The sequence below is a fragment of the Macaca mulatta genome, chromosome 15 (assembly GCF_049350105.2).
Source record: "Macaca mulatta isolate MMU2019108-1 chromosome 15, T2T-MMU8v2.0, whole genome shotgun sequence".
Taxonomy (NCBI): domain Eukaryota; kingdom Metazoa; phylum Chordata; class Mammalia; order Primates; family Cercopithecidae; genus Macaca; species Macaca mulatta.
This window is the reverse complement of record NC_133420.1, coordinates 124,169,366-124,184,042: the sequence shown is the minus strand read 5'-3', so window position 1 is coordinate 124,184,042 and position 14,677 is coordinate 124,169,366. Positions and strand designations below refer to the sequence as shown.

Sequence of the window (14,677 nt, the reverse complement as noted above, 5' to 3'; positions counted from 1 at the left end):
ATACTCCGTCTCAAAAAAAAAAAAAAAAAAAAAACCCACAGCCCATAAAATCTGTAAAACAGGAGGCCAGGCAATATGACCTCTAAACCCTGATGGTCTTATTTCCTTGTTTATATCTGATTATAAAAGTATTCTGCTCTTGGAAAACAAGTTGGAAAGTATAGAAAAGTACAAAAGTGGGAGGAAAAATAATCTTAACGTTTAACATGTTAGCATATTTCCTCCTAGACCATCTTCTATTTTAATTGGTTGACACCAGCCATCACATTGTGTGTGCAGTGTTTCATTTAATATCATCATAAACATATCCCCATAGCATTAAAGCCTTGCTGTAAACATCACGGCTGATGACTGCATAATTTCCGATTATGTGAGGACGTTGTCATTTGCCTAATCATCCCAACTCTATCATTCAACAGTGTAGAACTCTTGATAAACTAAACGAACATCCAACATATTCATTATTTATATACTTTTAAGTTTGTTATGGAGGATTTTTAACAGATATTACAGATAAAGGGCATGGTCTCTTTAAAAATCTGAAGCAGGTTTTGGAGCTTACTCCAGTGGTTTCTAAGGAAACCAATTGTATGCAGATGTAGAGCAAATATCTCCTTTGGGAAATTCTGGGAATTACAGCCTTCTATCTGGATAAAAGCCTCAGGGACACAAGACAAATTTGACCAGAGAGCAAATGTAGTCCGAGGTCATATTAACAGAAATAGGAACTCTAAACTAAGGGAGGTGAGGCCCCTGTCCTTAGCCCCCACCATACCCTGGAGGGTAATGACCTGGCAGGTGCCTTGGGTCCAGGGGGTGCAGCCCTCAGGGGTCAGCTTTGGAATCGAAAATGGAAGTGAAGGAGGCCCTCCCAACAACTCCAGGGAAGGGGGTGCTGCCATGTCCCATCCTGCTGGAACAGGAATAGTCTAGCATCTCTTCTTAGCACCCCCCCTTTTTTTTGGCATAAAGCACAAGAAAAGTAAAGATTAGGATATGGAAACCTGGATGGCCATCAGCAGCTTGAGGCCCTCCCTCCAAGGACCTCTGGATGTGCCCTGCCCTAGACCCCTTGAGGGTACGGCTGCAGGGCCTGGGGCCTGGAGCAGGACAGAGCTGTCGTCCTCCAGCTGGAGAGGGAGTCGGGGGCTATGAGGCTGGGATGGTACCAGCTAGGGCCTCTCTAGCAATACTTTTAACAACAGCCAGGTGGACCGTGAGCCGAGGTGCAAGGCCACTGGCTGGTACTTGGCCCCCTCTGTCTGCAGCTCCTGAGCCACTCGGAACATCAGTGTTCACATCTATAAAATGGGGATACGACCTGGCTCACAGGATGAACTGAACTGCAGGTGGCAGACATCAGCTGAGATACCCCAGCTACACCTCTGGTCACTGGCACCAACAGAAGAAAGAACAGACAGCAGCACGCTTTGGCTTGGGAAAGAGCCTCTGAACACTGGGCGACAGAGACTCACCAAGCAACCACAAGCATTAGGTCTTGTCCCTAAGCTCCACCCAGCAGGTGGGATATTCCAGGAACCGCCATGAAACATTCTCTTATCAGGCAATCGGTAAAAATTACAGGTTGCCAAGTGTTGCTAGGGGAACTTCACCAAGAACCCATGGCTTAAATCACTAGGCAAGGGATGCAGATACTTTTAAACAGCTTAGTGATGGGGCAATGACGCTGCGCTCCCCAAATGAGTAAACAAGGGGCCAGCCCTGAGTGTGGTGTCTGCCTGGGATCACTCCGCTGCTCCCACAGTGGGGACCAGCAGCCCCCACAGAGGCAACTATCTTCCCAGGGATCCCCCAGGAGTTTGAGAAAAAGACCCTGAGATCCCAGCAGGCCAGGAACAGCAGGGTGGCCCCCGTGAAAAAAGGCTCCTGAGAGGTGCACACTGAGAGTCCCGGGCCTTGCCGCCCATCACAAGATGGCAAGACTGGGGACCTCCAAGAATGGGAACCAAAGTGTCCCTGGTGAAGGAAGAATTACAATGACCTCTGAGTAAAGAGTGAAATGCACAAACACCAGTGCAGGCAGGAAGCAGAGTAGGCGCTGAGCAGCTGGGGAAGGAGCTGGCTCTCCCAGCAATGCCCTCAGGCAGGTATGTATTCACAGCCCAGAGCCTCAAAGCCTCTGCAGGTGAGGAGCCAGACTAGGAGCAGGCCACACAGCTAGGTCCCTAAGCAATGGCCAGGCATCCAGGGGTCAGGTCCCTGTGGGGCACTGGGCTCTTGACAGACGCTGTCTCAGGCTTCTTCCTCTGACTCCCTTGCCAGGGAAGCGGTGACAAAGCTTGTCATTCATCAAGGCCAGAAGCAGAGGGGACCCCTGCACTCAGACATGTAGGCCAGGACACTCCACCCACGAGGACCCTGCCCAGGGTCTGGGGTCTCCCTAGGATCGAAGCTGAATTCTGTTACAGAGATTTCATTCAGAGAAAAAATGCAGTGTAAGGGAAAGAACAGGCCAAGGAAGGAAGCAGGGACTCTGGTCCTCACCCTGCCCCTAACTCACTATATAGCCTCAGTTTCCCACTTGTGAAAAGAGGGGCTTGCTCCCTGAGACGCCCCCAGCCTGCATGTTCTACTCACATGGTCACAGAGGCAGGCGCCCGTGCAGCAAGGCCACTGTACAGCCTGCTCCTGGATGGGTGCCTAGCCCAATCCCAAACTGTTCTACGAGATTTGGCTTTTAACAGAGGTGAGTTCAGAAGACCAATTTCATTACCGTCTTCCTTTCCAAACAATAGTTTAAAATGTAAAAAAATAATACACATTTGGGATCTAGAAGAAACTATGATCAGGAAAAAGCATCTGTGGCCATAAATGGTTATCACAGACACAGTCAGGGCCAGACAAATGTCAGTGGGGCAGGGGTGCTCGGGACCCTGAGTCCCAGCAGACTGTGAGTGAGCATGGGTCACAGGAGCCACGGCTGCTGGCCCCCATGACAGGGCCTCACCCACCACCTGTCTGCTGAGTGATGCCGGATCCCTTGGAGGGTCACAGCAGTCTGCCACCTAACCAGGCCAAGTATGGCCCCGGAGCTGTCGGGATGTCCTCACTCAGGTTGGGGAGCCACCCAGAGGTGTGTGAGGGCGTCTGGGGAGAAGTGGCCCCTCAAAGGAACACAAGTCATAAAGGGATATTCAAATCTCAGCAGTGCTGCTCAGGTGTGCCAGGGTCACAAGACAAAGGGGAGTCAGAAGACACCACTGCAACCAGAGGGGCTGAGGAGACCTGAGGACCAGCCCATGGCCTCCGGGGTGGTCCCAGCCGGGGAAGGATGCTGCAGGGAGGACCGCGGCCCCAGCAAGCCTGCAGCCTCCTTGGTGGGAATGGACACTGGCTCCTGCCACAGAGATGTAAGATGTGCACATTCAGGAACACTGGCCGGGGTATGTGGACATGCTTGGTACCATGTTTGCAACTTCTCTGTAAATCTAAAATAATTCTAAAATTAAAAGTTTATGGGGAAAATAAAGCAAATGAGGCTTGGCCTCACAACAAGAGTCAAACAAAGAGGAGTATTTAGGAAACAGACTGAGCATCCAGCAAGCACCTGCCCTGGAGGTCTGTGGGGCTACACCAGCTCTGGGTCAGGAATGCTAGAGAGAGGAAGGGCCTGTTCCCAGCCTATCAAAGTGGGGCACCCTTCTCATGTCTGACTTCTCAGGGAAAACCTGCTTTTCTGTTTTCATTAAAAAGTACCAGGGCTACCGACACAACTCTACAACTCTAGGGAGGAAAGGATTGAAAAGACAGTGAACTCAATAATTAGGTAACTGCACATTAAACTATAGTGAGCTACTCTTTTTCACCTTTCAGGTTGAATTGACAAAGATCAAAAGCTCAGAAAATGTGTTGCCCAGTGTGTAGAGAAATCGGTACAACCAATCTGACGATTTCAATCTGAAATGCTGTATCCTTCAGCCCAGCAACTTTACTTATTGGAATATATCCAGCAGATATACATGCATACATGCACAAAAACATACAGACCAGGATAGCCAGGGAGCAACACCACAGTGGCCTTGGTTGAGAAAAGAGCTACATGCCAACCAGGGGAAGCAGGAAGTGCAGGAGGAGTATGTTTGCTGCAGTCCCAGCGGTCGAGAGTGAGGACCCAGGGTCACTGCAGAACCACATTCATAGCGCACTGCTGTCTGTGTGAGGAGAGGGAAAAGGGGTGGCTGTGGAAACACGAGACATCTCTGGAGCTGGAAGGGAGTCAGTTCCAGAGAGAAGAGCGGGGAGACGGGGAGAGGCACGCATTCCACTGCATTTCTTTCGAATTCTCACTCTTTTTAAAACTTTTCTTACCACGTGCTAATGTTCTGTTTGCAAAATAAATTCAATCAAAAAATTTCAAATGAGTAAATGCAGCTGACGCCTTACCAAAAATAAATAAATGTAAGAAAAGACAGGTGGGTCACTGAGTTTCATTTCCAAGTGATAAAGACACGATGCATTCAGCAGAAGGTTAGTCATTTCTTGCCCCCAACTGGGTATAACGGTGTCCCCCAGGAGACAGTTGGTAATTTCTGCAGACACTCTGGGTTGTCACAAACGTGGGCGGGGGGCAGGCATCAAGATGCTCCTGGCATCTGCTGGGTGCAGACCAGGACTCAGCATCTACAGTGCACGGAAAGCCCCTACACGAAGAATTCTCCAGCCCAGACGTCAGCGGTGCAGAGGCTGAGAAACCCTGCCCACCATACACACAGTTTCCCCACACAGCGTCTGCTGTGGGGCCAGTTTCAATTATTAGAAAGGTTTCCCTCAAACTGAACCCAAATCTGCCTACTTATAAAGCTTCCTGCTCCAAACTTTCACTGAGCACTTGGTTCCTTCCCAGCACTGTTGCTGGGACAGCTGCTTTGCAGAAAGAACAAGAGAAAGACACATATCAGGACATGACTAAGCCTCAGAGTCCCTGGACCTTGAGGGCCCTGGGAAAGCAGCTTCACCTTCCTGCTGCCTCCAAGGTCCCTCTTCTTCACTTGGTGGGGTGAAGGATGGCCCTTCGAGTAGCCAGGGGGGCTTCCCTCAACATAAATACCATCAGGTCACTCCTGGCATTGCCTTCAGGGCCAGGAACAGAGACTTCACAGGGTGTTTTTGTTTGTTTTTGAGACAGAGTCTTGCTCTGTTGCCCGGGCTGGAGTGCAGCGGCACAGGTTCGGCTCACTGCAATCTCTGCCTTCCAGGTTCAAGTGATTCTCCTGTCTCAGCCTCCGGAGTAGCTGGGATTACAGGCACCCACCACAACGCCCAGCTAATTTTTTGTATTTTTAGTAGAGACGGAGTTTCACCAGGTTGGCCAGGCTGGTCTCGAACTCCTGACCTCGTGATCCGCCCACCTCATCCTCCAAAGTGCTGGGATTACAGGTGTGAGCCACCGGGCCCAGCCCATAGAGTGTTTTTTTAGGAGGCAGGGAGTGAGGGGACAGTGGGGAGGGCGGCTTCAGTAAGGCTGGGCTCATCCTCTGAGTCCCACGGACTCGGGCCTCTCAGGTACAGGCTCCCTCCAGATCTATGCCCTCCGACCTCCAAAGGGAGTTCTTCTCATTGCTGGCTTAACTTTGAGAAGGGCTGTGTCTGCCCTGAGGAATCATTTCTCACAGCCCCCAGGCTAGAACGGCCCTCTCACCCTAGCTGACTCCAGAGCTCACCTGGAGCTGCTCCCTTCTACCCCACAGTCCCATGGTCCCCAACACAACGCCACCAGGCAGGAAGACGGAACCGTCTTTATCCAGATGTACACCTGCGACAGGAAGTGACCTGCCTGCCGAGGGCCACACAGTGCAGGGCACAGGTCCTCCCTCCAGAGCATGTGGTCAGGCGCTGAGATAAACAGGTCCGCAGAGCCGTGGTTCTGCCCCCAGCTGCTGCTCAGCAACAGGGAGAGAGGTGCAGTGGCCGCCCAGACCCGCAGACACACGACTGTCCAGGCACCCAGCCCACTGTCATGGGGGCCTCCAGGGAGGTGACCGTGTGCTGCTTCTTCACCTGCCCACCCCGCCATGCAGCCACCTCCTTCACCAGGATCCAAGTCACATGTCTACACAGCGGGCAGGTGGCAAGATGGCCAATGGCAGGGTCAAGGGCTACCCAGCAGACAGGGGGCCCACGCTGCTGGAGAGGGGACCGGTCAGTGAAGCCAATGGGTGGCTCCAGGGACAGATGGGCCTTAGGTGGACCAGACGGCTGGCTACACAGACACAGCCTGGGATCACAAGAGTCACATAACAAACACTGTCCCATGAGAACCTCCAGACCAAATAGCAGCTAGTGTTTCCACCCTCCAACTGGCACTGGGGGAGCTCGGGCAGAAGCAGTGGCTGACAGGCAGGGTGGTAGGGTGAGACACCCTACCGTCCAGCCCTCCCACCCCTCAGAGCTCCTCCATCGCTCACCCAGACCTCTCCATCCTCCCTCACCCGGGGCTCCTCCACCATCCCTCACCCGGGGATCCTCCATCCCTCACCTGGGGCTCCTGTGTCATCCCTCACCCAGGGCTCCTCCATCATCCCTCACCAGGACTCCTCCACCATCCCTCACCCAGGACTCCTCCACCCATCACCTGGGGCTCCTCTGCCGTTCCTCACCCGGGGTTCCTCCATCCCTCACCCAGGGCTCCTTCACCATCCCTCACCCAGGACTCCCCCACCCATCATCTGGAGCTCCTCCATCATCCCTCACCCAGGGCTCCTCCACCCATCACCTGGAGCTCCTCTGCCGTTCCTCACCCGGGGTTCCTCCATCCCTCACCTGGGGCTCCCGCATCGTCCCTCACCTGGGACTCTTCCATCATCCCTCACCCGGGGCTCCTCCATCATCCCTCACTGGGACTCCTTCACCATCCCTCACCCAGGGCTCCTTCACCATCCCTCACCCAGGACTCCTCTACCTATCACCTGGGGCTCCTCTACCCCCTCACCTGGGGCTCCTCCATCATCCCTCTCCTGGGGCTCCTCCATCATCCCTCACCTGGGGCTCCTCCATCATCCCTCACCTGGGGCTCCTCCATCATCCCTCACCCAGCACTCCTCCATCATCCCTCTCCTGGGGCTCCTCCATCATCCCTCTCCTGGGGCTCCTTCATCATCCCTCACCTGGGGCTCCTCCATCATCCCTCACCCAGCACTCCTCCATCATCCCTCTCCTGGGGCTCCTCCATCATCCCTCTCCTGGGGCTCCTCCATCATCCCTCACCTAGGGCTCCTCCATCATCCCTCTCCTGAGGCTCCTCCATCATCCCTCACCTGGGGCTCCTCCATCATCCCTCACCCAGCACTCCTCCATCATCCCTCTCCTGGGGCTCCTCCATCATCCCTCACCCAGCACTCCTCCATCATCCCTCTCCTGGGGCTCCTCCATCATCCATCACCCATGACTCCTCCATCATCCCTCTCCCAGGGCTCCTCCATTGTTTCTCACCTGGGGCTCCTCCATCATCCCTCACCCAGCACTCCTCCATCATCTCTCTCCCAGGGCACCTCCATCATTCATCACCCGGGACTCCTCCATCATCCCTCTCCCGGTGCTCCTCCATCATCCCTCTCCCAGTGCTCCTCCATCATCCCTCTCCCGGTGCTCCTCCGTCATCCCTCTCCTGGTGTTCCTCCATCACCCCTCTCCCAGGGCTCCTCCATTATTTCTCACCCAGGGCTCCTCCATCATCCCTCATCAGGGACTCTTCCATCATCCCTCACCCGGGGCTCCTCCATCGTTTCTCACCAGGGGCTCCTCCACCATCCCTCACCTGGGGCTCCTCCATCCATTACCTGGGACTCCTCCATCATCCCTCTCCCAGGGCTCCTCCATCATCCCTCACCTGGGGCTCCTCCATCCATTACCTGGGACTCCTCCGTCATCCCTCACCCAGGGCTCCTCCATCATCCCTCACCTGGGGCTCCTCCATCCATTACCTGGGACTCCTCCGTCATCCCTCACCCGGGGCTCCTCCATCCATTACCTGGGACTCCTCCGTCATCCCTCACCCAGGGCTCCTCCATCATCCCTCACCTGGGGCTCCTCCATCATCCCTCACCCGGGGCTCCTCCATCATCCCTCACTCAGAACTCCTCCATCCCTCACCCAGGGCTCCTCCATCATCCCTCACCCAAGGCTCCTCCATCATCCCTCACCCAGGGCTCCCACATAGTCCCTCACCCGGGGCTCCTCTATCCCTCACCCAGGGCTCCTCCATCATCCCTCATCCAGGGCTCCTCCATCCCTCAACCAGGGCTCCTCCATCCCTCACCCAGGGCTCCTCCATCCCTCACCCAGGGCTCCTCCATCATCCCTCACCTGGGATTCCTCCGTCCCTCACCTGAGGATCCTCCGTCCCTCACCCAGGGCTCTGCCAGCCCCTAACTAGTCTCTGACCTCTCTCCATCTTGCCCTATACTCCACGCCTCCCACAGAACTCTGAGAGAACTTTATAGACTGCAAACTAAAGAAAGTTGTGCCTTGTCCTCATCTTCCTGCACTGGGGTCAGAATGTAACTCCCACCCATGGCTAACAGGTCAAGGTGCCTCCCTAACCATATCTCCCCTCATTTGGGGGCCAGCCACATGCTGCCCCTCACCCCACACAGGGCAGTCTACTGTCACCCCAATCTGCTCTGGCACAGACTCGTAGGTGGCTGGTGATGAGGGCCACGCCACCCCAACCCTGTCCCCCGGCACTAGCTGCAGGGGCCATGCGGTCTTCCTCACTGCTGCCCGTGCCTACAACTGAGCCTGGCCCCCCACGGTGCTCAGGAAACGTCACCAGCTAGACGGACAGACTGATGGACATGCTCACTGATGAACAATGAGCCAAGCCCAGTCATGGCAAACCTCTTGACTCCTGGCGCAGCTCATGCTGGATGCCCGGGCCCTTTTGAGACTCAGGATTCCTCATGTGTGACATGCAGAGTGACCAAGCATAGCCAGGAGTGGCACAAAAGCCTCACAGACTGTTCCCATCCAGCCTGCACTTTGGCTGGCATGGGAGGAGTGGGGGCTGTTGGCCGGCTGCTGGCCCTCCCCCAGCTGGCTTCTCCTAAGTAGCCCCTCCATCCAAAGCCCACCAGGGGAGCTGCTGCAAGGAACAGGGTGGCATCCAGAAGTGCCTAGTGCTGGGTACAAACAGTGGAGGAAACCTCTCCCTGCCTGGCTGCTGCTGCACGCCTCTGCTACGTGCTGCTGGGCAGTGGTCGCCACAGTGCCTCCCACTCCCAGGGAGAGATTCCACAAGCACCAAGGGCAACTAATCCTCATGTCTGACTGACTCCAGCCAGAGACTCCTCCCTGCTTCCGACTTGAGCCTGTGTGTGCTGATTCATGCAGGGCCACGGGGTCCTTCCCTCTCCCCTGGGTTCAGTGAGCCCTCCCGAAGCCTCACCTCACCCCTTCTCCAGGCAATGCGCAGAAGACTAGCTAAGGCCGCGGTTTCTATGCTGCTCCAGGACACCACGTGTCTTAGGACCCCAGGCCCCAGTCTCTCCTTCAGGGAAATGGGCCTGAACCCCTAAATCAGTCTGTACCATTGCTCCAGCAAATGCAGGTCAGCCTAGGAGGCTGGTGAGGTGGGACCTGGCAGGGAAGGGCCTCGTGCTCCACTTGACGTTGCCTTCCCACCAGGCCGAGTGTTCCTGGGAAGTGCTTCCTGACTACTCTTTCCACGGCCCACGCTTTCCCTGAGATTCATACACAGAATATGCCTTGACGGGGTTTTATAAGGGGAAGGGTAAAATAAGGGACAAAATCACAAAGTTACAATAAGATCTTAGTGATCTGGAATTGTGGGGTGAAGGTGCTGGGGTCAGGGTTCAACGCCTGAGTCTGGCAGCCCCAGGGGTGGGTGTATCAGTCCCCAGGTCAGATCCTGGTCCCAAAGCACTCTCCAAGGCCAGTCAGATCCTCATGTTTATCCAATACTGTGGCCTTGTGCCCAACCCATGGCATGTCAGGAACAAGAATGAACAAGGGCTTTACACATGCACTCCACCTGAGCAGAACCATCCACTCGATGCATGGAGACCAATGAGGCCACGTGCTGCTCACATAGAGCGGCTGGCACTGCTCCATAACTGTGCTTGCTGTCCCTACTCTAGCAATCCAGAACCCTGGCCTTGCTCCACAAAAGCATCCTCAGCAGAGAAGCAGGTAGCCAAAAAGACAGCCCCTGGGGAGGATGGTGGTCAGGGAAAGGAGATGGAGACCCATATACAACATGAGAGAAGTCTTACACATGTATGGAAAATGCCTAGTTCAACATCTGACTTACGGTTAAAAAAGAAGATAGCAACCCTCCTTCGCAAGTATGTAGGCATGCACTGGGGCACACAGCAGCACATGCACGAACACGGAGAGCTTGCCAGGGGTGGGCAGCACCCTGCACGTGTACAGTTCTGGAAATTAGGTCACCACACATTAAAAGGTGATTACAAAAAAAGGATAAAAGTACCATCAATGAACAATCTGAAAAAGAAGTTAAGAAAATAATACCATTTACCATAGCATCCAAAAGAATAAAACATCTAGGAATAAATGTAACTGAGGAGGTGAAAGACTCGTAAACCAAAAACTATAAAACACTGGTGAAAGAAACTAAAGAAAACACAAATAAGTGAAGAGGTATCCCATGTTCATGGATCAAAAGACTTAATATTATTAAGATGACAAAGCAATCTACAGGCTGAACACAATCCCTATCAAAATTCCAACAGCCTTTTTATGCAGAAACGGAAAAGCCAATCCTCAAACTCATATGGAATGTAAGGAGCCCAAAATAGACAAAACAACAGTGAAAAAGAATATAAAATCAGAGGACTCATACTTTCTGCTTTCAAAACTTAATACAACTTTGCAGTAATCAAAGCAGTGTGGTACTGGCATAAGGAGACACATATAGACCAATGGAATAGAACTGAGAGTCCAGAAATAAACCCCTGTGTATGTGGTCAAAAGATTTTTGGCCAGGGTGCCAAGATCATTCAACGGAGAAAGAACAGTCATCAACAAATGATGCTGAGACAACTGGATATCCAGCTTCCAAAGAATAAAGTTGGACTCCTACCTTCCATCATTACAAAAATAAACAGAAGATGGATCAAAAACCTAAGATAAGAGCCAAAACTATAAAACTCTTAAAGGAAATCATGGAAGTAAACCTGTACAACCTTGGATCTGGCAAAGAAATCTTAGAAATGGCACCAAAAGCATAACAAACAAAAGAAAAAAGAGCTAAACTAGACTTTATCAAAGTTAAAAACTTTCGTGCATCAGTAGTCATTATCAAGAAAGTGAAATGACAACCCACAGAATGGAAAAATGTATTTGCAAATCATGTATCTGATAAGGATACTGCATTTAGGCCGGGCGCAGTAGCTCATGCCTGTAATCCCAGCACTTTGGGAGGCCAAGGCGGGTGGGTCACCTGAGGTCAAGAGTTTGAGACCAGCCTGACCTACATGGAGAAACTCCGTCACTACTAAAAATACAAAATTAGCTGGGCGTGGTGGCGCACGCCTGTAATCCCAGCTACTCGGGAGGCTGAGGCAGGAGAATCACTTGAACCCGGGAGGCAGAGGTTGCGGTGAGCTGAGATCACGCCATTGCACTCCAGCCTGGGCAACAAGAGAAAAACTCCATCTCAAAAAAAAAAAAACAAAGATACAGTATCTAGACTATATAAAGAACTCTAACACTTCAGCAATAAAAAGACAAGCAATCCAATGTAAAAGTGGGCAAAGTCCTTGAGTAGACATTTGTACAAAGAAGATATACGAATGGCTAACAAGCATGTGAAAGCTGTTCAACATCACTGGTCAGCAGAGAAATGCTAGTCAAAAACATAAAGAAATCCCCACTTTATACCCACTAGGATAGCTTTAATTAAAAAAAAAAAATAGGAAAACAAGTGTCGGCGAGGATGTGGAGAAATTGGAACGTTGCTGAGGAGAATTTAAAATAATGCAGCTCCTGTGTAAAACAGTTTGCTGGTTACCCAAAAAGTTAAACATAGAATTACCATATGATCCAGCAATTCCATTCCCAAGTATATATCCAAAAGAACTGAAAACAGGTGTTCAAACAAATATTTATACACAAATGTTTATAGCAGCGCTATTTACAACAGCCATAGGCGGAAACAACCCAAATGCCCATACACTGATGAATGGATAAACTGTGGTCTGTCCACACAATGGAATATTATTCAGCCATAAAAATCAACGAAACACGGACACATGATACAATGTAGATGAACCTCAAAAACATTGTGCTAAGTGAAAGAAGTCAGACACAAAAGGTTACATATTGTATGACTCTATTTATATGAAATAGTAAATATCCAGAATAGACACACCCATCGAGACAGAAAGCAGATTGCTAGCTGTCAGGGGCTAGTGGCTGTCAGGGGCTAGTGGGTGTCAGGGGCTAGTGGCTGTCAGGGGCTGGTGGGTGTCAGGGGCTAGTGGCTGTCAGGGGCTAGTGGGAGAAAGAAAGGGCAGTGACTACTTACTGGCCACTGGTTTACTTTAGGAGTGAGGAAGATGTTTTGGAACAAATAAAGGTGGTGGTTGTTCAACACTATGAAGACACTAAACGCCACTCAACTTCACACTTTCAAACGGTTAATTTTATGTTACATGAATTTCACCTTAATTTTTAAAAAAGGTAGAAGGCTCGTTTCCCTATATGCACATTTCTAGCTAAATATTTTCAGTAAAAGCAAACATTCTGGTGATTAAGATGAGGCTCACGCCAAATTGCTTCCTTCAAGACACGCCTCCCTCGGAGAGGTTTGATAGACAGGGACAGATATCACAAAGATTTTTCAGTTCCTATGCTTTGAGATCCAAACCACTGGCTAGAATTCTAAATATGCTCATATGTTTTTCTGTGAGTGACCCAGCACTATGGTGGTGGGGGGTCCGGGAGAAAAGTAAATAGGTCCTGCACCCTGAAGCATAGAAGCCAAGTCCCATTCTGGACCCCCACAGCTAGGGCCACATATCTGCCATGGAACCAAAAAGCTGAGAATCAAGGTTGGCAGAAGATAGGGGACAGAGAAGGAGAGATGCAGAGAGGAAGGCACTACAGCGAGAGACCCTGAGAGACACTGGGCATATTCAGACCCAGAAGGGAGCTGCTGTTGTCAGCTGCTGGGACAAGGAAGCACCTCCCATCCCCTAGCTCAGTATGTGGCCTTCCTCTGTGACTACATTTCCGTCCGTGTTACACTGCCGAAACCATGGACACGAGCAGTTATCAGCCCCTGTATTTGCTCAGGCCCTTGAGCCAGAATAACCTAAGCCAGGTACCACATCCTCACCTGCACCCCCTGGGAGGTGAGTGTGTCCACCTGCTGCAGCTCAGAGTGCACCTGATGAAGCCAGAGACCTGCGTGTGACAGAGGCCCTGGCTGCTTCTGTGTCCATGCTGGGAATGGAGGTGACAGGGTGACCCACACTATCTGCCCCTCACAGTCGACATGTGAACCAAACATGATGAATGAAAAACCCCTATGGCATTAAACCCCAACTGAACGTTAGCTTCTGCAGCACAATCAGGCCTGTCTTATTTAAAAAACCAAGAGATGGACTTTGTTTTACCCACACCCTAAATTTCAAAAGTGAGATTTTCCCAGATAACTGCAACATGGAACACTATTTTCCGGCCCACACTTGCTCCCACCAGAAAAACTCACTCTTTTAGAGGACCTGGCATATTTCGAGGTACTATCGAGATGGCCAAAAAAGAGGGTGGCCAGGGGTGGCAGGGTCTGCCCAAACCTCTGCCCAGATTTTAGGGCATCTGTGGCCACACTGCACCCAAGCAGCCCCAAACAAACGTGGGCTGCAGTCCAGAGGTTCACACCAAGCACACTTCCAGCCAAATATTAACTATATCTAAAACCAGCAAACATTCTGACAATTAAGATGAAGTTCCTGCTTCCTCCAAGACACACCCCCTTTGGAAAGCGCTGACAGGCAGGGATGTCTACTTTCCCCTCTAGAAGCTGGCCTGACATTCTTCCCACCTCCTCCAGAACTCTAAAAACTCACACAGGGGGAGAATTCCTTGTTGTAAAATGATTAATCATCATTCCTAAACACTTCACAACAACATCTCCATGAGGAGAACCCCTTCCCCCAGTACTCCCCAGCATTTGAGGTTCTAGGATTTAACTGTCAGTTCTGATCACCCAGATTTGACCCATGGCAGGACCTCCTTCCCTCTCACACACACACTCCACTGGCCAACAACAGAGCTGGCCTGCAGGGCACAGCCACAGCCCCAGGCGGTGTTCGCAGGTAGCCCCTGGACATGGCTCTGCCCCAAGGAGCTTAAGGCTGGGTGGGCACAATGAGACCCCAGAAAGGCCAACTCCATCCCTAGGGAGATGGACATAGAGACAGTGCCCTGAGGAGGAGGGCAGGCTGAGCCCAGACAGACAGACAGACACACAGGAATTGGAGGGAGCCATGCCACGCAAGTCTTGTCCACTCTACTTTCTGAGCACTTCCAGAATGTGACCCTTCTCCTGACCCCAGTCCCCACTCGCCACCCCCTGGGTACACATGCAGGGCCTCCTCACTGGCTCCCTGCCCCTAACTTCCTCCCGACCTGTCCCCACAGCAACACCCTGTCAAAACCTCAGTCCACTCCT

At 51.9% G+C, this 14,677-nt stretch overlaps 1 protein-coding gene across 1 annotated transcript in view; it reads right to left on the bottom strand.

Moving 5' to 3' along the window:
• PHF2 (PHD finger protein 2) overlaps window positions 1–14,677 on the bottom strand; it is a 104,906-nt gene that overhangs the window by 86,023 nt on the left and 4,206 nt on the right. The window lies entirely within an intron of this gene.